At 42.8% G+C, this 24,695-nt stretch overlaps 1 protein-coding gene across 1 annotated transcript in view; it reads right to left on the reverse strand.

The window, feature by feature from the left end:
* kcnv1 (potassium voltage-gated channel modifier subfamily V member 1) overlaps window positions 1–20,406 on the reverse strand; it is a 100,522-nt gene extending 80,116 nt beyond the window's left edge. The window contains exon 1 of the mRNA XM_068030958.1: window positions 20,242–20,406. The gene's annotated coding sequence lies outside the window, so the exon portion shown is untranslated. The remainder of the gene's footprint in view (window positions 1–20,241) is intronic.
* Between the last annotated feature and the right edge of the window lie 4,289 nt (window positions 20,407–24,695).

Genomic DNA, 24,695 nt, shown 5'->3' on the forward strand with positions numbered 1-24,695 from the left:
GGGAGATTTTCAACCCATAACAGGTGCAAAATGGGCAGGGAATTCACAGCACCCACCCAATCATGTGGGCCCATCACTTCCACGTGATGGGTGAAATGTCAGCACTACTGCACTAGTTATTATTGGCAGCTCGCCTATTAGGTAGGAAGGCAGGAATTCAGGCAGGCGTGGTCACTTCAAGGTAAGTGGTACCTCTTAAAGGGAGGTGCACTTTGCCTGTGCAGCATGCTTCAGACTTCAAACAGCCAACAGTCAACATGAGTTCTGCAATGCCTCCTCTATCTTCTGACAACGCAGTGTAAATCTATTTAAAGGAGGTCTGCAGCCATAAGGAGGTCCTCTTTTTAGTAAATGGTTAAAGGGTTCCAAAGTAAATAGCACGGCAACAGTCAGAGGTGACTGAGCAGGTGAACATACAGCATTATGCTCAGATTCAATGAGAATAGTTAAGGTAAGACTACAGCTCTGTCTTCTCTTATACTCTGTTTAGTTCTGTACCACCTATAGCCCCAGCATTCACAAGCTTCCCTTTCCCCACAGATAAAGATCTCCAGGGCCTGTTCTTTAAAAAAAAACCTGGTCTTCCAACTTGTGTAGAATCTTGTTTACAGCATCGAAATAATGTCATCAAGCATGGAGCGTGTGGTCACTTATGCACTCTACAGTGGTGCACTCAGTTATAAAGATTGTCATAGAAATCAAAGAAAATTTATGTCGCAGAAGGAGGCCCTTCGGCCCATGGTATTCATGTTAGTCAAAGAAGAGCTGCCCCACCTAATCCCACCTTCCTGCACAAGGTCTGTAGCCCTGCAGGTTACAGCTCTTCAAGTAACCATCCAAGTACTTTTTAAATGTGTTGAGAGTTTCTACCTCTACCATCCTTTCAGGCAGAGTTCCAGGTTCCTACCAACCTCTAGTTCCATGGCTATATCCTGGTACTTAGCTCATTAGCATACTGAGTTCTTAGGGACATCACTCTTAAAGCAATCATACAACACATATGAGTCTATAAAAAGCAGGGAATGGGTACTGAGATCTGCAGAACCACAATGGTAACAGCCTTCCAGTCACAAAAACACCCATCAGCTATTACCCTTTGCTTCCTGCCACACGGCCAATTTTGGATCCAATGTTGTGACAGCCCGAGCAGCTTTGATGGAAGCTCACTCAGACTGCTCCCATTCATGGTCGGAGTTCCACCATATCTTCCAGCTTGCTAAGAACGAAGGAAAATATGCATTGAGACATCCAAACTGTCACATTAGTCCTATGCTGCTCACAGAACAGTGGGAGTGCTGAGGTGCAGCTCTATGCAACTGGCAGTGGCACCATGGGAGAGGCACGTGTTATCTCATTGAAGATGACAGCACACCTCCTTCCCACCACCCCCACAACCAGAAAGTCAGCTGGGCCAGATTGCCCCAGACATAGCTGATATGCTCCAATCTGCAGATAGGATCTCTCGAACTGGAACACCCACCATGGCCATCTTACTTCATCTCAGTAGATAAACAGCAGCCTTTCATCTCCGATGTTGTAGTCACTTGCCTACCCGGACTAGGCGGCACAGTGGCGCAGTGGTTAGCACCGCAGCCTCACAGCTCCAGGGACCCGGGTTCGATTCTGGGTACTGCCTGTGCGGAGTTTGCAAGTTCTCCCTGTGTCTGCGTGGGTTTCCTCCGGGTGCTCCGGTTTCCTCCCACATGCCAAAGACTTGCAGGTTGATAGGTTAATTGGCCATTATAAATTGCCCCTAGTATAGGTAGGTGGTAGGGAAATATATAGGGACAGGTGGGGATGTGATAGGAATATGGGATTAGTGTAGGATTAGTATAAATGGGTGGTTGATGGTCGGCACAGACTCGGTGGGCCGAAGGGCCTGTTTCAGTGCTGTATCTCTAAAAACTAAAACTAAAGGCAAAACTGTACCTTGACAAGCACAAGAGATTTGTGTAAGAGCGGCCTTTAGTTTTGGAATTTGTTTGATTCCAATTTATAATGATTGTTATATAGCAAATTCTTGCAGTTTCTTTGATTGATGGTTATTGATCAAACCATGTATTGACAGAAATACCCATCCTGTGTTTAAGTTGATGACTGGAGGGTAGAAGGACTGGATCTGATATTAGGAGGGACTGTTGGTGCAGATGGGAAAGTACATACCTGACTGTGGCTGAGGAGCCCTTTAAATATCACTGGTAAAATGTCCCAGCTGCTCCCCCTGGGATTTGTGGGATTTTTGTTTGAGGATGGGTGAATTCTGCAGCCAGACATTTGAAAATGGTAGAAAGGTACTCAAACACTCACAGGGCCCTCATTTACAAGTATTTATTAAACACTTGCCACTTTAGGACAAGCACCCTGGGTAACCAAAATGCGCCCAACTCAAAATGATTTTGAATAGACTGTCAGTGGGCATCAGGCATGAGAGATCACCATACAAAATTTGGAGGCCGAACACACAATTTAGCAGTGCCATGAGTCGAAAATCCATCCCATAATTTTTGTTCTTACAATAACTACAGCTTATAAACACTTCTTTGATGCTTTTCTGTTTCTGCTTAATCAAATGTGTATTTTGTGGCTTATGATCAATCAGGAAAATAATGTATTTTATAGATATTTAAAACACACCATACATAAATATTTTCACCTCCCTATATTCAGCAGAAATTAATAATGTGTGTTTTAAGATACTTTGGTGCTACAGATCTACAATCATATCTAGTCTATGGGGGTTCAATATGCAATGCAAGCATATAACACGTAACTACACTGAAAATATAAAGGATAACTGCGCACAATGATTGATATTTAAGTGTTGAAATTACTCTGAATGCTATGTTTAATGGTTTAGTTAATGCACTTATGTGAAGGGCCTTTGTCAGCTGTTTCAAAATAAATGGGTTAACTGGTTTGTCAAAATATCACAAGTAGAAATTTTACAGAAGTGTGTGAACCAAGGTGCTAAAGATAGAACTCAAAATGATATCTATCCCATGAGATCTGCACTACTGAATGGCAGAATTTTACTCACAAATAGGCACAACTAGATTATCAATAGATTTATTGCTGTTGTCTCATGGAAAATCAGACACTACCAGCAAGAAATTACAATGGGATTCACATGCTATATTTCCAGAAATGTAAAAGGTAACTCAGAATTCCAGGACATCGAACTGGAGACGCATGTCTAACAAGGTGCATTCCGGAACAATGCCTCATGAATTTGGAATCCGCTCACAGATTCACTTCTAATGACAAAACATTCAAAGCTATCTTAGAACATTGACAATGGAGTCATACCTCAAGGGGGTGTTCAGTGAAACAATGAGACTCGAGAGAAATTGAAAATACCTAGACTTGAATCTAATTAAATTGCAAACGAGGACACTGGACAATTATGTGACCACCTCCCCATCTGTGGAAAAGCTAGCAGTCTTTTGCAAAAGGACAAGCCCCTGAGACTTTGGAGCAGACAAGCTTTGAGTGCTAACCAGATAAGACCCCAGTGGGGGCGGTCTCTCTCTCTCTCTCTCCAGATAACCTCACAATTTTGAAACCTGACTGCGACTGTGGAACATCCAAGTCTACCATTGCTACAGACAGACACCCCAAAGAAGAAAGCCACCTACAACTCTGACTCCAAGAAAAACCTGAACCAGGTGGGTGGGCTAGCCACAAAGTGCACTTCCACCGGCCAGAGACTTCAAGATCACAACTTCAGACAGAAAACAATGGAATTATCTGACCCTACAGATTGTATATTATTTTTACTTGTTCTGGATTTTAATCCAAACCAGACTATTCCTTGTCACTCTGTACGCTATTTGTGTGTGTGTGTGTGTGTGTGTGTGTGTGATTCTCATGTATGTGTGTGAGTGAAAGGTAGTGTAATTTTATTATTTTATTTAGATCGAGTTTAGTTTTTTGTATGTACAATAAACTCACTTCTTTCTTCTTTATACTCAAGAAATCCTGTCCAATTGGTTCTTTTACAATCACAGCAAAGGTAAAAGGTAAAGCACTCACTGAAGTTGTAAGCACATCCACTGTTTTAAAAGGAATAAACTATGTTGCAGTCAAACAAGGAGAATGACAAGAGAGGAGCCTTGTGACCCTTCCTCACCTGATTGTAACAACAGGCATCCTTCAACACATTGTCACACATTATTAATGTGTTTCCTACACATGTACAGAAGATTAGGTTAATTGTTGCAGATATTGCACTGAATCCAACAAGACCTGGCTCTCATTAATCCAGTTTACTGCAGATGGCTTTTCAAAGCATGGCCCTGAAACTAAAGTTGCACATGACTGAGGAGGTTGCAACTGTGCCAGTGGTGCTGGGCGACACACTTGTGATGCCAGCTTACATCTTCGCCAGCATAGGCTTCAGGTAAATGGAAAATGACTGTTTTCCAAAATGCACAGCTCCTCACTTCTACTGCCACCACGTTCACTTTCCCTCTCACCTCTCTGAATCAGAGTGTGCTGTTAACTGCCCAGTATCCCGGCAAACAAAGATTCTCTTGAACTATCCTTCAAAATTAAACTGACCATGAAACACCATTCGTTCACTTCTCATGTGGCTGCACAATATCACAGAATGATTGGCCCACCTCTATCTATCTGTGCTGACTTCAGACTAATTATAGATTTTGTGCAATACTGACCAAGATATCGCCAAACAAACTAAAAATTTTAAAATTCTCTTAACTATGTTAAATGGCCAACCATTCACAAGATTCTTGTAATGAATAAAATGAGTTGATTGCTTCTGGAAAAAGCCAATTATCAAACATTTTGAATAATCTGTGACATGGGACCCAATTCAAGGACATTGATAACAAACTGCATATTCAGATTAGTGTCTTTGGCATATCAGACCAAAATGTATATTTTCTGCAGCTTGAAGAAACAGTCCCAGGGCATCACTGCAGGAGTTCCTCAGGGTAGTGTCCTAGGGCCAACCATCTTCAGCTGCTTCATCAATGACCATCCCTCCATCATAAGGTCAGAAGTGGGGATGTTCTTTGAAGATTGCACAATGTTCAGGACCATTTGCGACTCCTCAGATACTGAAGCAACCTGTGTCCAGATGCAGCAACACATGGACAACATTCAGGCTTGGGCTGATAAGTGGCAAGTTGCATTTATGCCACACAAGTGCCAGGCAATGACAATCTCAAAAAAGAGAAAATCTAACCATCTCCCCTTGATGTTCAATGGCATTACCATCACTGAATCCCCCACTACCAACTTCCTGGGGTTACCATTGACCAGAAACTGAACTGGATCAGCCAAATAAATACTGTGGCTACAAGAGCAGGTCAGAGGCTAGGAATTCTGCAGCGAGTAACGCACTTCCTGTCTCCCCAATGCCTGTCCACCACAAGGCACAAGTCAAAAGTGTGATGGAATATTCTCCACTTGGCTGGATAGGTGCAGTTCCAACAACACTCAAGAAGCTTGACACCATCCAGGACAAAGCACCCTGCTTGATTGGCACCCCATCCACCACATTCAAAGTTCACTCCCTTCACCAGTGACGCACAGTGGTAGCAGTGTGTACCATCTACAAGATGCACTGCAGCAACTTATCAAGGCTCTTTCGACAGCACCTTCCAAACCCATGACCTCTACCAACTAGAAGGACAAAGGTAGCAGATGTATGGGAACACCACCACCTCCAAGTTCCCCTCCAAGCTACAGACCATCCTGACTTGGAACTATATCACTGTTCCTTCACTATCGCTGGTTCAAAATCCTGGAACTCCTTTCCAAATAGCACTATTGGTGTACCTACATCCCAAGGACTGCAGCGGGTCAAGAAGGCAGCTCACCACCAACTTCTCAAGGGCAATTAGGGATGGGCAATAAATGCTCGCCTAGCCTGAGATGCCCACATCCCATGAATGAGAAAAAAACAGTAACCAATTTTACCCTGGTGTGTACTGTGACCAGTAAGAAAGAATCCAATAAATATTTCTATCATAGACAAAATTTTTCTTATCATAAAGGTACTTAAAACACAAAATTATATATTTCACAGTACATAATCAAATTTAAGTTGCTTGAGGGTCAAGCATGGATCCTGTGGAGTGATGGCCCCATCTGATGAGCCGTACACAAAATTCGTGGGGAATTCCCTGCAATGGAGATTTTCGGTTATCAGTACAATTTAGATTTATTTTGCCAAATTGCTAGAGCACAGTTAGCTAGCAGCAGGACTAACTGCCTCCAATTTTCCATGGATAGCTCACTTGAATAATTAATCATACCTGCCTACGCAGCTTTGCCCTCATAGAGGAAGCAAGCCTAATGGAAAATGTAGAAATTCTGGTCAGTGGATCCAAATGAAAGAGATTGACATATTTAAATGTAAATGTCTGTACAAAGAAAAAATATTGTTTCATCTTTCATCAAGTTGCGTAATGAATTTTAGATATTTCCCTGCCAATGCCAGCAATAGCAGAGCAGAGAGGAGAATACCAGGCATAATTGAAGCACAAAACATATTGGGCTGGATTTTGTTCTCCCCCAGGTGTCAGGTTTCCGTGGTGGGGGACGGTGGGGGGAGGGGGTGCACATGTAGATGGCTCTGGATGAGGCCCGCCACAGACCTAGACGCCGGGAGGACCTGGCCCGATCTTCCCGGCGGCAGCAAGGCTCCATGCCAGCCTCCCTGCCACTGGACGACGGGACTGCAATTAAAATATTCAAATCAATACATTTACATAGACCTACCTGCAACCTTGAGGGCCCACCGAGATCTACAGTACAGCAGCCAGTACTCCCGTGCCTTCAAATCCCTGTTTGGGAAAACACGGTGCCACACTGGTGGGGAGGGGGGAGGAGGTCACATTTTCAGTGCGGGAAATAAAAGTAATAGGTGTAGAGGATGGTGGGAAGGGGTGAACTTTAAACTTTGTGCAGTTTGTTGCGGGTGGGGGGGAGGTCAGATGTAAAAGGTAAGAGTTTTTTGGGGGGAAAGGGCAAATAGTTAATGTAATTGTTATTGGGTGGGTGGAAAAGGGACATTATAAATTTATTTCTTTAATTTTGCAGGGTTACCTCTTTAAAAATTTAAATGTGCCGGCAAGGCTGGCTGCCCTTTAAAAATGGCGCCAGCGCCTGCACATAGGCAGCTGATGCCATTGCCAGTGACGGACAGCCCGCTCCTCCATGTGATCGTGGGCAGCACAGCCAGCTCATTATGTCCATGATTGAAGTATAATACAGAGATGTACAGACTAGAAGAGTCCACAGTTTGATCCTGATCTGTGCAAAATTAGCTGATCCCAGGCAGAACAGAGATCGGGCGCTGTAATTGGTCTCAGGAACCTTGGTTTTGGAAGAAGTAAAAATATTCAGTCAAGGTATCCACTTCTGATCTCTTGTCCAGTGACCACTGCTGGAAAGTATATATGTGAAAACAACTATAGATGGTATTTCTCCCATTGATTGTCTTTTTCTGCTAAAATTGTCCGAGTACTAAATGTGATTTCTCACTGAATTTTTTGTTAGGATTATTGACAGGAGGACTTTCATTCTCTGTATAAGTACTGTCAGTAGTAATTACATACCTAACATTGCACATTTTAAAATATCTCTTTTAAAGATCCCTGCAATCATTCATTTGCTACACCATAATTGGAACAGATGTGCGGAAGCAATATAGGACAATGGCATCCACTTCCTGCAAGGCTAATCATAAGCAGGCTCCTAAAAGTTATCCCCTTTAACAGATGTCTAATTACCTCTTTAATTGCCAGAAGTTAAATGTTATAGTAAATGTTATAGTTAATTCTTGTGCCATATTTCAGTTTCCTTCTAGGCTTTGGCAACTTCCTTTCAGCATACTATCTCCTATAAAATGTTAATCTGCTGAGCAAATTGGACCTTGTATCTGAGATATCAAATTTTGCAGATTTACAACTCTATTCACCAGCATGTGGATGACAGTTAAAAACTTAATGTAGGCACATAGCCAAATATCCTGTTCTCCCATTTGAACATTGAAAAGATTTTTTTTAAAGTTGGAAAAGTTGCCAGGTCCTGCAGTTATAATGAAGCTAATAGTGTAAAAGGCTATTTCTTTGATTTGGTCCCAGACCTCTTGTGAGATACACTTCAAATGACTTAACGTCCTAAGTATTCTATAGCTTCCATTGATGCAACATCAAAACCATTTGTGTCAATGTAAACCCAATTGTATTACAGGCCCAGATGTCTACAAACAAATGAAGTGGTCAGATTGTTCTCTTTTCTCTTTAGTTTTTCCTACATGCTGTAGGTGGAGGATCGGGTGTGGAGTCCCATCACTTCTCAGAGGAACATTATATTCAGCACTTCTTGGGTTTCCTAGCTTAGATCTCAATGTATGAGCGAAGAGCCTCTATCCACAAACAACTGTGCATGCATGCAAGGGGTGCTTTGAAACTTGTTCTGCAATGCTTTTCCTCCAATTTTTTCCCCTATGTATTTTGACATATAATTTTCTTGATTCTTGTCTTCGATTCCAGACATGTATGTCCTCATGATTGTCTCAGTATTCAATCTCAAAAAGGAAAGAGTCATAAATGTTAAATGTAATTTGATCATTCTTCCATTCATATCACTTCTGGTATGAGTGTGGAGCTAGAGTTACAAATACTTCACCTTAATATATTTTGATGTTACCATGTAATCTAGATCAGCGCAGAGCTTCATGCAATAAGAGCACCTATTTGGAAGTTAGATCATGATAGCAGCTGAATGGGGGTATGGTGACATAGTGGTTATGTTACTGGGTTAGTAATCCAGATGCTAGACTAATAATCCAGAAACATGCATTCAAATCCCACTATAGCTGTAGAATTTAAGTTCAATTAATTAAATCAATAGTTCTCACACTGGAGTCTGTGGGTCCATAGATACTTTCCAGGGGGTCTGTAAAAAATGCTTACTGAGCTGGTTTTACATGTGGGTGATGATGGGCAGCTGTCCACAAACTTGGAGTGAGGTGTAGCTACCACCTATGCTATGAAGGCAGAGTAGGCTGGCTTTCTCACCAAGAAAGGGAACATGCAAGAAGTGCTGAGAGTAGACAAAGAGAAACTATTTCTTCTCATTGGTGCATCTAAGACTCAGAGGCATAGTCTAAAAATTAGAGCCAGATCTTTCAGGAGTGAAATTAGGTAACACTTGTTCACACAAAGGGTGGTAGTAGTTGGGGACTCTCTTCCATAAATGGAAATTATTAAATTTAAAACTGAGATTGACAGATTTTTGTTAACCAAAGGTATTAAGGGATATGGCAGAAAACGCTCGAGGGACTAAATGGCCAATCCTATGTTCCTAAATTCCTGTGAAGCAGCACACAGATCTGTACACTAAATCTGTAAATAAATTACATGCTTCCTTAAAAGCATTATTAAAACACGCTTTACATTCCACACTTTTATATTATGAGTAATAAATGGATGATAATTTAGATGGGGGGGGGGGGGGGGGGGCTGCAATTAGTAATCCTTTTGAAAAGGGGTTCTTCAACCAACAAATGTTTTGAGAACTGCTGAATTAATTAAATCTGGAATAACAAGCTAGTATCATTAATGGTGACCATGAAACTACAGGATTGTTGTAAACGCCTGTCTTATTCACTAATGTCCTTTAGGGAAGGAAATCTGTTGTCCTCACCCGGTCTGGCCTTTATGTGACTCTAGATCCACAGCAATGTGGTTGATTTTTAACTTCCCTCTTAAATAGCCTAGCAAAGTACTCAGTTGTATTCAAGAAGGCAGTTCACCACCACTTCGATTCACTCCGAGTGATATTAAGAAACGACTGAAGGCACTGGATACTGCAAAGGCTATGGGTCCTGACAATATTCCAGCAATAAAACGGAAGACCTGTGCTCCAGAACTTGCCGCACCCCTAGCCAAGCTGCTCCAGTATAGCTCCAACACTGGCATCTACCCAGCAATGTGGAAAATTGCCCAGGTACGTCCTGTACACAAAAGGCAGGACAAGTCCAACCCGGCCAATTACCGCCCCATCTGTCTACTCTCAATCATCAGCAAAGTGATGGAAGGTGTCATCAACAGTGCCATCAAGCAGCACTTGCTTAGCAATAACCTGCTCAGTGATACCCAGTTTGGGTTCCGACAGGGCCACTCAGCACCTGACCTCATTAAAGCCTTGGTTCAAACATGGACAAAAGAGCTGAACTCAAGAGGTGAGGTGAGAGTGACTGCCCTTGACATCAAGGCAGCATTTGACCGAGTATGGCATCAAGGAGCCCAAGCAAAACTGGAGTCAATGGGAATCAGGGGGAAAACTCTCTGCAGGTTAGAGTCATACCTAGCACAAAGGAAGATGGTTGTGGTTGTTGGAGGTCAATCATCTGAGCTCCAGGACATCACTTGAGGAGTTCCTCAGGGTAGTGTCCTAGGCCCAACCATCTTCAACTGCTTCATCAATGACCTTCCTTCAATCATAAGGTCAGAAGTGGGGATGTTCGCTGATGATTGCACAATGTTCAGCACCATTCGCTACTCCTCAAATACTGAAGTAGGCCATGTAGAAATGCAGCAAGACCTGGACAATATCCAGGCTTGGGCCGATAAGTGGCAAGTAACATTTGCGCCACACAAGTGCCAGGCAATGACCATCTCCAACAAGAGAGAATCTAACCATCTCCCCTTGACATTCAATGGCATTACCATCGCTGAATCGCCCACTATCAACATCCTGGGGGCTACCATTGACCAGAAACTGAACTGGAGTAGCCATATAAATACCGTGGCTACAAGAGCAGGTCAGAGGCTAGGAATCCTGCGGCAAGTAACTCACCTCCTGACTCCCCAAAACCTGTCCACCATCTACAAGGCACAAGTCAGGAGTGTGATGGAATACTCTCCACTTGCTTGGATGGGTGCAGCTCCAACAACACTCAAGGAGCTTGACACCATCCAGGACAAAGCAGCCCACTTGATTGGCACACCATCCACAAGCATTCACTCCCTCCACCACTGGTGCACAGTGGCAGGAGTGTGTACCATCTACAAGATGCACTGCAGCAATGCATCAAGGCTCCTTAGACAACACCTTCCAAACCCGCGACCTCTACCACCTCGAAGGACAAGAACAGCAGATTCATGGGAACATCACCACCTGCAAGTTCCCCTCCAAGTCACACACCATCCTGACTTGGAACTATATCGCCGTTCCTTCATTGTCGCTGGGTCAAAATCCTGGAACTCCCTTCCTAACAGCACTGTGGGTGTACCTACCTCACATGGACTGCAGCGGTTCAAGAAGGCAGCTCACCACCACCTTCTCAAGGGCAATTAGGGATGGGTAATAAAGTGAAGCCCACTTCCCATGAATGAATTTTAAAAAAAAATTTCTCAAGGGCAATTAGGACTTATGTTCCCATCATAAAATGCTCTGCATTGTGAGTGCCACATTGTAAATGCTACTCTATAAAAGAATCAAGAAAAATCAAGGATGAGCAAAAACAGTTCTATACATTAAACATCATATCTCTCGTCTAATAACTAGATAGGAAATGTTTTCCATCTGTGCACACCAGTTTGTATACTCCATTCCTTTAACTTGGAATTACTGCTTATTACCCACTCCATCCAATCTAACATTAGAGAAATCTTCCAACCATGAGATTTAGGCCTGTTCTGATGAAAGGTCACAAACCTGACTCTGTTCCTCTCTCTACAGATGCTGCTAGACTGGCCGGGTATTCCCAGCATTTTCTATTTTTAGACTAGATTTGGACCCTCTGGAATTCTCTTCTAAAATTCCTTTATCTTGCTACTTCTCTCCCTTCATAATCATAATTCTGTGTAATTCTTTTAAAAATCAATCTCTTTGGCCATGCCTTCAGTGTCCCACACTTTCAAATCCCTTCATTTCCTGCTCAATAGCCTTGTAAAGTGCTCTGAGATACTCTTCTATCTGATGAATGTTATATAGGTTGCTATCATTTGATACCTTTTTATTTACTTCACCACATTGTCTGGAAATTGAAAGGAATGTATGGGTCATTTCTTCCAGGTCCCTTTCTAAGCCTGCTGGTGATAATTAATTACATTCATTATACACTAACAGCTCACAATGATGCCAGCATTGCATATTTTAATTTTATCAGTGTTAAATTAAGTTTACCATGTCATTACTCTGTTCTGTAAGTGATCTAACTCCTTTGGAAAACCTTCTCCTGCAACCTTTGTTTCTACTGTTCTCTCTATGGTTTGCTGTCAACACATTCAACAGATTGCAAATTATTGAAGTACATAGATCTTTTAAATAGAGGAACCTCATTGTATTTGCACTTAACTACTGACTGTGGGTTCAAATAATAAAGAAAGTAGTGCCTTTCCAGACTTCAGGATATCCTAAAGCACTTTACAACCAATTAAGTACTTTTGAATGTAGTCACTGTTGTAATGCAGGAAATAATGTCAAGAACCATGGATCAAGGGGATACTTCTGAAAGAAGGAACAAAGAACTTGTCTTTATACAGCCCTTCCATGACCACAGGACATCTCAAACTGCTCCACAAATATTGAAGCACTTTTGAAGTTTTATTTCATCATTATCTACAATGCAATTTGCCATTTATCAGCATCAGCCTGGATATTGTGCAGATCCTGCTCCTTGTAGGCATGGACTGCTTTGTTATCTGAGAACTGCAAATGGGACTGAACATTGCAATCATCAGCAAACAGCTCCCTTTCTGATCTTATGGTGGAGGGAAAGTCATTGATGAAACAGCCGATGATAGTTAGGCCAAGGATCCTGCCCTGGCAAACTCCTGCAGCTATGTCCTGGACTGAGATGATTAGCCTTCAGCAATCACAACCATCTTCCTTTGTGCCAAGTATGACTCCAACCACTGGACAGTTTCCCCAGTCCCCATTGACTAGCTTTCCAAGGATGATACCAGAACTGAAAGGGCACAACTGTCAGAAAAGATGAAACAGGCTAGGGTTCCTTTTTTCTAGAAACAAGAAGACCTGATAGAGGTCTTTAAAATTATGAAAGGATTCAATAGGGTAGAGTAGAGAACACGTTTCCACTTGTGAAAAGTCCGAAACTGAAGGTCATAATAAATGCAGTAAGGAATTCAGGAGGAAGTTCTTTATTCAGAGAGTGGTGAGAATGTTTTTATTATTCTTTCATGGGATGACAGTGTCGCTGACAAGGCCAGCATTTGTTACCAATCCCTAATTGCCCTTGAGAAGGTGGTGGTGAGCTGCCTTCTTGAACCATTGCAGTCCATCTGGTGTAGGTACACCCACAGTGCTGTTAGGAAGAAAGTTCCAGGATTTTGTCCCACCAACAGTGAAAGAAGGGCGATATAGGTTCAAATCAGAATGATATGTGACTTGAAGGGGAACTTGCAGGTGGTGGTATTCCCTTGAGTCTACTGCCCTTGTCTTTCTAGGTGGTAGAGGTAGCGTGTTTGGAAGGTGCTCTCAAAGGAGCCTTGGTGAATTGCTAGTGCATCTTGTATATGGTACACACTGCTTCCACTGTGCTTCAATGGTGGAGGGAGTGAATGTTTAAGGTGGTGGATGGGGTGCCAATCAAGTGGGCTGCTTTGTCCCAGATGGTATCGATCTTCTTGAGTGTTGTTGGAGCTGCACTCATCTAGGCAAGTGGAGAGTATTCCATCACACTCCTGACTTGTGCCTTGTGGATAGGTTTTGTGGAGTTAGGAGGTGAGTTGCTCACCACAGAATTCCTAGCCTCTGACCTGCTCTTGTAGTCATAGTACCTATATGGATGGTCCAGTTAAGTTTCTGGTCAATGGTAATCTCCAGGATATTAATGTTTGGGGATTCAGCAATGACGATGCTGTTGAACATCAAGGAGAGATGGTTAGATTCTCTCTTGTTGGAGATGGTCATTGTCTGGACTTGTGTGGCGCAAATGTTACTTGCCACTTATCAGCCCAAGCCTGCATGTTGTCCAGGTCTTGCTGCATGTGGGATCGAACTGCTTCAGTACCTAAGGATTCGTAAATGGTACTGCACACTGTGCAATCGTCAGCGAACATTCCCACTTCTGACCTTATGATGGAGGGAAGGTCATTGATGAAGGAGCTGAAGATGGTTGGGCCGAGGACACTACCCTGAGAAACTCCTACAGTGATGTCCTGGGGCTGAGATGATTGGCCTCTGGCAAGCACAACCATCCTCCTTTGTACTAGGTATGTCTTCAACCAGTGGAAAGTTTTCCCCCCTGATTCCCATTGACTTCAATTTTGCCACGGCTCCTTGATGCCACACTTGGTCAAATACTGCCTTGATGTCAAGGGCAGTCACCCTCACCTCACTGTTGAAGTCAGCTCTTTTTGTCCATGTTTGGACCAAGCTGTAACGAAGTCTGGAGCCAAGTGGTCATTGCGGAACCCAAACTGAGCCTCGGTGAGCAGGTTATTACTGAGTAAGTGCTGCTTGATCGCACAGTCAATGACATCTTCCATCACTTTGCAAATGATTGAGAGTAGACTGATAGGGCGGTAATTGGCCGGATTGGATTTGTTCTGCTTTTTGTGGAAAGGACATACCTGGATGATTTTCCACATTGCCGGGTAGATGCCAGTGTTGTAACTGTACTGGAACAGCTTGGCTAGAGGCGCAGCCAGTTCTGGAGCATAAGTCTTCAGTACTACTGCCAGGATGTTGTCATGACCCAGAGCTTTTGGTGAATCCAGTGCCTTCGGACCTTTCCTAATGTCATATGGAGTGAATTGAATTGGCTGAAGACTGGCATCTGTAATGTTGGGGACGTTAGGAGGAGGCCAAGATGGATTATCCATGTGGCACTTCTGGCTAAAGATGGTCACAAATGCTTCAGCCTTGTCTTTTGCACTGTTATGCTGGGCTCTCCCATCATTGAGGATGGGGATGTTAGTGGAGCCTCCTCCTCTGGTTAGTTGTTTAATTCTCCTCCACCATTCCACAATGTGCATCACGATACTACATGGAGTGGTTGAGGCAAATAGCATAGATACTTTTAAGTACATAAGGGAGAAAGCAATAGAGGATATATTGAGAGTGTAGGATGAAGTAAATAGAATGAAATGAGGCTCATGTGGAGCATAAATACCGTCAGAATGGACAGAATTTCTGGTTTCTGTGCTGTAATGCAATTAGTGGTGATCAAAGTGCTGCTTGATAGCACTGTGGAAAACTCCTTCCATCACTTTATGATGATTGTGATAGGCTGATGGGGTGGGAATTGACCGGATTGGATATGTCTTGCTTTTTGTGGGCAGGACATACCTGGACTTTCCACTTTATTGGGTAGATAATGGTGTTTTGGAGCAGCTTAACTAGGGGCTTGGCTAGGCCCAGCGCACAAGTCTTCAGGACTGCAGCTGGGGTCTTGTCAGGGCCCACAGCTTTGCTGTGTCTAGTGCAATGAGCTGTTTCTTGATGTCATGTGCATTGAATTGAATTGACTGATAACAGTAGCTATTGTAGAGATATTTGGCAGACAATTTACTCACAGCAAGTTCCCACAACAACAATGAGATAATAATCAGATAATCTGTTATAGTGATATTATCTGAGGGATAAATGTTGGCCAGGGCACCAGGAGAATTCCTTGCTGTTCATCAAATAGTTCTTCAGTATCTTTTGTGTCCATCGAAGAGGGTTAACTGGGCCTTGGTTTAATGTCTCATCCGAACTATGGCACTTCCAACATTTCAGCACTCCCTCAGTACTGCATGGACGTGCCAATGTAGATTATATTATTAAGTACCTGTAGAAGGGCTTGAACCCACAAGTTTCTAACTCTGAGGTGATAGCACGACCACTGAAACAGTGATACTCCAAAAGTAGTCTTTCCACTCTTCCTTCCCCTTTAAATAAGGATGGCACAGATGATTAAAATGAAGGCATTATGGAAGCCTCTGGGGAACGTGAATTCACATGCATTATTCTGCGCTGGTGGTTGCATACCAGGTGCACATGGAATAAAAGCTCTATGGTCCAAATGAGGAATTGAATGCACAGGAACTGAAATAATAACATGGATGCAAGCAGTGACCTCCTGGCTCTTGCAAAACCAGCAGATCTGCAGAATTGTTCTGCCCTATCTTGCTGCTGTTCCTGTCAGTAGTATAAATGATAAAGTTGTTGGCTCACTCGATCATGCCTGCTTTTGTGATTTCCTTAATATATCTGTGGATAGCAAGTAGGCTAACAATGGAGATGCCACCAGTACTAGCCTGAAAAGAGGCTCCACACATAAAAAATGAGAGCAATGGTGAATTTGATAATTACTGGCAATGTTGTATATATGTTTGTACCTGAAGAACTTCATTGATGAGATACATTACTTATTGCCTCCCTACTTAACTTCAGACGGGCAAAGCTCTTTTGTCATTCCCAGGCAGCCGTGCTTAGAGACAACTGAATCGGATGCACCATGTATCAACAAACATGATACAACTTGCATGCTATCTTATATTGGGACGGCTCTTTCCTGCTGTTGCTGGTTCTTCTCAGCCAATTGTAGTGCATGTAGAACACTGAATCTAATACTCATTGTACACAAAATACTCAAGGTTGCAGAGCAGCATTGCAGCAGTAAAATTTGTGCTAGCACACTAGCTGCCCATTTTAAATCATGCTTAATTTTTTTTTTTGCCCATTGACTTCAATGGTGAAGAAAATCTGGACAATTTCAAAATTTGGAGTTTCTAATTCCTAATTGGGGATTTTAGTTAATGGAGAGGACTGTGACAAAATAGAGAACGTGAATAAATTTGCAGAATGGGCTTGTAATTGGCAAATGACCTTTAATATGGATAAAAAGAAAGAACTGAAAGACTTACATTTATGTAATATCTTTCATAACCACAGGACATCGCAAAGCACGTTACAACTATTGAAGTACATTTGAAGTGTAGTCACTATTGTAATGTAGGAAACACAGCAGGCAATCTGTGCACAGCAAACTCCCACAAACAACAAGGTGATAATGACCAGATAAACTGTTTTTGTGGTGTTGATTGAGGGATAAATATTGGCCAGGACACCAGGGATAACTCCCCACTCTTCTTTTAAATAATGCCGGGGGATCTTTTACGCCCATCTGAGAGGCAGATGGAGCCTCAGTTTAATATCTCATCCAAAAGATGGCACCTCCAACAATGCAGCACTCCTTTAGCACTGCACAGGAGTATCAGCTCTGGTTTTCCTGGAGTGGGACTTAAACCCGCAACCTTCAGGCATAGAAGCAAAAAGTGCTACCATGTGAACCACAACTGACACTCAAGTACATGTTGGTACATTTTAGTAAGAAGGAGGCCCATACATCTCAGAAACTAACTCTTTAAATAGGTAGAGGAGAAGAGGGATCTGGGGGTACAGATAGACAAATCGCTAAAAGTAACAATGCAGGTTAATAACACCATTAAAACACGCTGTTATTCATTTCTAGCTGGGTAGAATGGAAAAGCACAGAAGTCATGTTAATTTGTAGAGGACCTTGGTTAAACCATACTTGGAGTACCATGAATAGTTCAGGTCTCAATATTATAAAAAGGATATAGAGGCACTGGAAATGTACAAAAAGATTTGCTAGAATTATAAAGAAAAAGAAAGAAAGACTTGCATTTATATTGCGGAACTTCAGTTATGAAGATAGATTGGAGAATTTGGGACTGTTTTCCTTGGAGGAGAAGGCTGAGAGGAAATTTGATACAGATATTCAAAATCATGAGGGGACTGGACAGAGTAGATAGGGAGAAACTGTTCCCACTCATGAAAGGATTGAGAATGAGAGAGCATAGGTTTAAATTAATTGGTAAAAAAAGCAAAAGCAACATGAGGAAAAACTTTTTCACTCAGCATGTGGTTAAGGTCTGGAATGCACTGCCGAAGAGTGTGGTGGAGGCAGATTCAGCTGAAGCATTCAAAAGGGAATTAGACAGTTCTCTGAAAAGGAAGAATGTGCAGGGATAGGGTTACGGGGAGAAGGCGGGGGAGTGGCACTAGGTGAAATGCTCATGAGGAGAACAGGTGCAGACACGATGGGTCTAATGGCCTCCTTCTGCACTGTAACAATTCTGTGATTCTTTCACAACCACCAGATGTCTCAAAGTCCTTTAAGGCCAATGAAGTATTTTTGAAGTGTAGTCACTGTTATTATTTAGGAACCAGAAATGAGAGGTTATACTGACCAAGAAAGATTAAAGAAATAAGAGATCTTTAAGATTATGAAAAGATTTGATAGGATAGATGTAGAGAAGATGCTTCCGCTTGCAGGGGAGACTAAATCTAGGGGCCATAAATATAACAGTCACTAATACATCCAATAGGGAATTCAGGAGAAATGTTTTTACCCAGAGAGTGGCTAGAATGTGGAACTTGCTAGATCAAGGAGTGGTTGAGGCAACTAACATAGATGGATTGAAGGAGAAGCTAGACAAACATATGAGGGAGAAAGGAACAGAAGGATATATTGATCAGATTAGATGAAGGGTGCAAAACACATGACAGCATGGACTTGTTGGACCGAATGGCCTGTTTCTCTGTGGTAAATACTATATTATGCTATGTAATGATTCTTGATATGATGGATTATATCCCTGTTTAGTAGAGTTTTGAAGTAAATTTATTTTCTGTGACAAACAGACAGAACGTGCTCCAAAATTATGTCAGGTAGCTCACTTGGAGAACAATTATTATGGGGGATGGACTCTAAATCTACTTAACTTGGATTTCCCTTGCAAGCAGTTTTTAAATTTAACTTATAGATTATCGAATATATGCTGGCACATGCTTAAAGCGACAAAGTGATATAGTTGTGTCTCATCATTTCATCACTTGTGTTTACAAATTGGTCCTAGTAACCCTTACAGATTCTTTGCAAGACAACATGACTTCCAAAGATCAAAAAAAAAATGCAAAAGGACTGAAATCACCTGTGCACAGCAACAATAGACAGGAATGGAAAGTTTTAAAAAGGTCAGGCACAGAGAACTATACAGAAAATAATTGAGGGGGAGATGAGAAGTCGAAACAGAGACACCGACAGCAGATACATATCCACTGTGTCTGAAAAAGATGGCACGAGGGGCTAAGTACATAATGCTGTGTTTCTGCCTTTACACATAGCGAGAAATTAAATGCCTCCTTAGTTGCAAATGTATTGTAACAAATGTTTCAGCCAATCATTTATATAACAAAGAGTATACAAAAATCAATCTAATGAAAACTTAGCAATGGTTAGATAAAAAAAGTCTGAAAAGATGCTACTTTTCAGAAATAATCTTGTGGCAAAGTCTTCTGACTGCTTCGACAACAACAACTTTAGATAGCCCTTTCAACATAGTAAAACATCCCAAGGTGCTCGACAGGATCAAATAAAATTTGACACCAAGTAACATAAGTAGATATTAAAACAAGGGACCAAAAGCTCGGTCAAAGAGGTTGGTTTTAAAGAGCGTTTTAAAGGAGAAGAAGATGCTTAGGGAGGCAATGCCAGACTTTAGTAGAGTAACTCATATAATCCAATCTCCATATTAACACCCCGTGAGTGTAAAGAAAGAATGGTCATTTCCTTTGCATGAATGGCGTCACATTAAATAAGATTGGAAATGTGAATTGTTAACAATTGTTCACATTTGTTTTTTTTCTCCCTCATCAATGTGAAACAATCACCAGCTGTGGGCAGTGTCTATTCGAGGTGCATTTACTATTGTACTACAGAATATCTCGCTTTAACGCGACGGAAAGTTCAAGGAAAAACTTTGGCGCTAACGATTCCCATTGCGGCGCTTTTCTTTGTTTTAAATCTCGTCCTTCAATCGATTTTGTGGGAAAATCGATTCAAACGGGCTTTGAAAACATTAGGAACATGTACGCATCTGCATCGGACCTTAGACTTTACTCTGTCGTTTTAAGATAGGTCAGAGAGAACACTGAGGCCAAACACACACATGAAGTGATTCAGAAATAAAAGTGGCAAGAGAAGGTAGAGGGTAAAATGTCATTAAACAATAGAAAGGTATAAAGTGATTGCAAAAATTTATACAAGGAGGGAAAAGCACAAACGTTAAAAAAAGGTATAAAGCAACGTGAAACTGGGTTGGAAGCTACAATTAAGAGATCAGGAGTAGTAGGAATGGTAAGGAGCACAGTGGAGAGATAAAAGCAGCAACGATTGATAAACTGACATACGACGGAAGAAGCCAGAGGAAGATCTACCTGGGTGTGGGATCAGTTTCTCCTCACTGATGAAGGTGCCGGGCAGAAGCTGGCACTGCCCACGGGCTCCGGGGGCACTAGGATGGTTTTGCCCTGACCCTTTGGTAGCACTGATGTCCCGGGTTCTTCTACTCGCAATGTCGCAGCGCTCAGACTGAAAGCTGGAGCCGGGCAGCTCCCAGCTCATTTGGCACTTTCTCCCAGATGTTTTCTCCCAGCTGTTTCATCTCAATCCACGTGGTCCCAAGGAAAGCAAACTACATCTGCTTCCCCCCCAAAAATAAACCCGCCCCGTTTAAAATCACGATATCCCGGGTTCTGTATTATCTGCCTAACTAATATGACATTCTTGCTCACCGTTACAGCTGCATTTGAACACTTTCTCTAGTTGTACAAAGCTCACAGTCCGCCCGCCGTGCACCGGGAGCAAGTCAGCGACTGTCACCAGAGAAAACTTTGGAGCAGTCTTGTGCTTCCTGAAAACAAATCAAATAAGCCTCACCTACAATCTGGCGAGTCTACCTGGTGCAGGCTACAGCTCTCTCTCTTTCCCGACAGATACAAAGACCAGAAATGCAGTGATCGCCCAGTAACTGAGAAAGAGTTCCTTGTCCTACAGCACTGCTCTGCAACGTTCAGCTATTAACATCACTCAGGCGGCAAGTGCTAACGGTGCTAGGACTGACATCCATGATCAAGTCAGGGCCATTAAGTCCATTCACACTTATTTGCTATGTTCATTTTTAAGCAATTTACATCACAATGAATTGCGTTTTCAAACCAAGGTGAGTTATTTCCACAGGGAAGGGTGGCACATGACTATTGTGACAACTGGTTTCTAGAAACCCTTAAGGCAGTTGTGAGGGAGCCCATGTTGTAGAGAATAAAAGATGCTTCATAGCGAGCAGGAACCCGTTTACATTGAACCAAAACATTAAAACTTCTCTTTGCCCCATCCCTTTCTATTCTTTTTTTTTCTCTTTCTAGTCTCTGCCGTTTTTATTTTTAAGTTTAATTTGATTATTTTTGTAACTGTCCTATAATTTTGTAACTGCCCGACGTGTCCTATTTCCTACATTACAACAGTGAATACATATTTTAAAAAGCACTTAATTGGCTGTAAACCATTTTGGGAAGCCCTGAAGTCGTGAAAGGGGTTATATAAATGCAATTCTTTTACATATTCTAATATTTTTCTTACTTTTTCCCAACTTTAAAATCATTTGCTTATCTTTTCTCTCTACCCTCCTGCTCAAGGATGAGGCCATACTGTGGAGGCCAGGGCCCACCTCCTGAATCCACTAAGTGGTCTGCCACATGTGGCTCTCCATGGGGGTTGCCAGCCTCTCAATGGAGGAGGCCATGTGCTCATATGCCAGAGATATGGCACCACTCATGGCATTGATGGACTCCTCCATCGTTCACGCATGGGAGTGAACAGCCTCTGGGAATTCTGACAGATATCTACACATTTCACACTGCTGCTCTAGACCCCCAAGGCTCAGCATCTGCATGAAGGTAAGCATTGCTGGGCATGTCCTCAATCCTCTGATGGACACTGGCCACAGCTGTCACTGTTACTCTGGTGCATCTGTGCCAGCTTGGATTCCCTCAGCGGTGCGGGAGAGACTACATCCATTGCCATAGACTCCCTCCTGCCTGTCCTTGATGTAGAACTTCCTGTAGTCATCAAGGGACTCAGAGACACCACTGCAAACAGTAGTGAGAAGATTTGTCAACAGCGACCATCACTTTTCTCATTCTCTTTGGGCTCCACACTTTCCTTACCTTCTGCGACAAGCTGGCCTGTTGTAATCCATCCCATTTCCATCCTTCCTCCTCTATCTGCATTATTAGGGCAACAAAGAGCACACCTCCTCCTGTGAGACTCTGCTCTCTAGCATTATGAGCTCACTTCTTTTGCAATGACAGAAATAAAGAGTATCACATAACTCCCATGGTCCAGCTATTCTTGTCAGACTGTGCTACTTCAAATGGCCATAATTCCACCCTTCTGAAAATGATCATTCATGCTTGGCACTGCAGCGAGCACCTCTGGCGTGAGGCCACTCCATGCCTCATTGCCCACAGTGGTCCTTGGTGAGACCCCATGCACTGGTTGGTCACCACTCCTCACGTTTCATGGCTGCCCTATAAGACATGTAGGGCTGTCACCTTGCCAGTCCTCACTAGGTCATTGAAGTGCTCCGGCACTGCACCCACATTCGTGCGACCACCCTGTGGCTGCTGCTCACTCCCTCAGCCACTTCCATGCCCTCATTGTGAGGCTTGCTGACCTCCTTCTCCTGTCTATTGGGAACAGAACCTCTCTCCGATTCCTCAAGCACCTCCAGGGAGCCGTCACTGAAACATGGAGCCACCTTTCTTCTCACTGCAGCCATTCCTCCATAAGTTCCCTTGTGCTGCAGCCCTTCCTCTGCCTTCTCTGTGTCCAGCAAGTACGAAGGCTGCACACTGGCCAGTAAAAATGGCATCATTAACCTCCCTGCCAGCACTAGCTCCTGCCCGCCATTCATTATAACCAGCTCCCCCGCCGGCCAGATGCTAATTGGCCTCATAGCCAAAGATTGCCCAACAAGTTCTGCCACCATCCCCCCCCCCCCTCCCCCCCCCACCCCTGCCATATGGCCACGCGACCCTCAACTGATCCCAGCATTGGGATCGCGAATCATTTACTAAAATCCAACTCAAAGTGTACATTGACTGGCAATATTAACTTAACAAGTTAGCAGAGTTAAAATAATTCAAGAAAGCACAATTAGAAAGGTTGGGTTTTAAAAATTTCTATGATTGTGTGACATTAGATATCAACTGCTGGAGGTGCAGTGAGAATATTTTAATCAGAGAAAGACCTTCTCAGCTAATGTGTGGCTTTGCCACTTGCCAGTTATCAAGTCATTCTCAGTCATAGAATAAAATGAGTGCTTCAGTGTTCCCTGTTTTATGCTCTGTTTGCACAATGTGTCAGATTAAAACATGGCTGGACACCTTCATCTCTTACATTCCTGTCATCTTTGCTACTCTTTCACCTTTTTAATTTTTCTTGCACTATGCTGTGTGCACCCTTGCATTAAAAAAAGGAAGAAAATATAGATGGTTTTCAGTTTAAAATATGAATTTAATGTGAAGATCATGCTTATTTTCATAAGCTGCTAATTTTCACCTTTACACTTTATACTGTCATCAAAATCCCTTGATTAAAGTAAGACTTATAATTGAATGCTTGCCATCCATTATCTACATGCAGTTTTGTCCCATATTATCACAAGACTTGTCTTTCACCTATTTGTAGTTATGCTTGACTAACATCTTGCAAAATGTTTAAATAGCTAGATGGATTTTGTTCCGAGCTACATATATCCATTTATTTGTTTAACATTAAGTAAAAATTAATTAGAATGAAAGAACAAAAAATAAGCTCGAAATGACTGCTGCCGATATTAACGTACGAATGCTTAACATGTTTGTATGATGTTCTTTTGCTATTTTAGTGGAGGCTTTAACTGATTTAAAATAAATAGGCTAATATATGCATTAAAGAATTAGATAGCATAAATAGAAATTATTTCCTCTGGTGGGAGAGTCCAGAACATTAAAAATAGAAATAAAAAGAGGTGATTCCAGAAATACTCAGCATCTGTGAAGAGAAAAACAAAGTTAATGAGCTGAATATTTGTTTTGGGGGCAGAAAATGGAGCCAGGACTGTTTCTGGGTCCCGAACCCGCCCCCATGGGGGCAACAGTCATTGGTCGGAATTTTGATTGAGGCGCCCCCAATTCCCTGACCAATTATGGATGGCAGATGGGCTCTCAAAGCTGGAGAACCAATCAGAGGCTTTCCAGCTTCAGAGGAGCACCTGTCTGTAATAAAAGGTAGGTAACTAAGTGGGCTCTCCAACAGGAAGGTGCCCTCTCAGCAACCTTTTGAAGAATTTTATTAAGAAATACAAAACGCAGCCAGGCCACTACTGTGGGGGCGATGAAGTGGTTAGGGTGGAGGGGTGGTGGGGGGGGGGTGGTGTTGGAGAGGGTTGGTGGGGTGGTGGTGGAATCCCTCTCTGCAGCAGCCTTTGGCTACACCCTCACCCAGGCAGGCAAGGAGGGCATGTAGACCTGTCTGGAACACTGGCACCCCAGCCTGACACTAGGTGCCTGCCTCCAGGCAGTGAAACTGTCTCCTGTTGGGTTAAGAAACTGAAGATCGACTGGAAAAACCCAGCCAGGCTCCATTACTTAGCCTTAACAAGGCTCCTAATGAGCCTAATTGGCTGCCTGCCTCATGGAGGTGGCAGACTCGCTGGACGTCAAACCTGTCTCAGCCAAAATGACCACTGCCAGGAACAAGTTCGGGAAATCGGCATGTTGGCCCCTTCCGGTATTTTCGGGCCCCCATCTGACTGCGTTCCCGACCTTGGTGGAGCCCAAAAATTTAG

The sequence above is a fragment of the Heterodontus francisci genome, chromosome 5, assembly GCF_036365525.1.
Source record: "Heterodontus francisci isolate sHetFra1 chromosome 5, sHetFra1.hap1, whole genome shotgun sequence".
NCBI lineage: Eukaryota > Metazoa > Chordata > Chondrichthyes > Heterodontiformes > Heterodontidae > Heterodontus > Heterodontus francisci.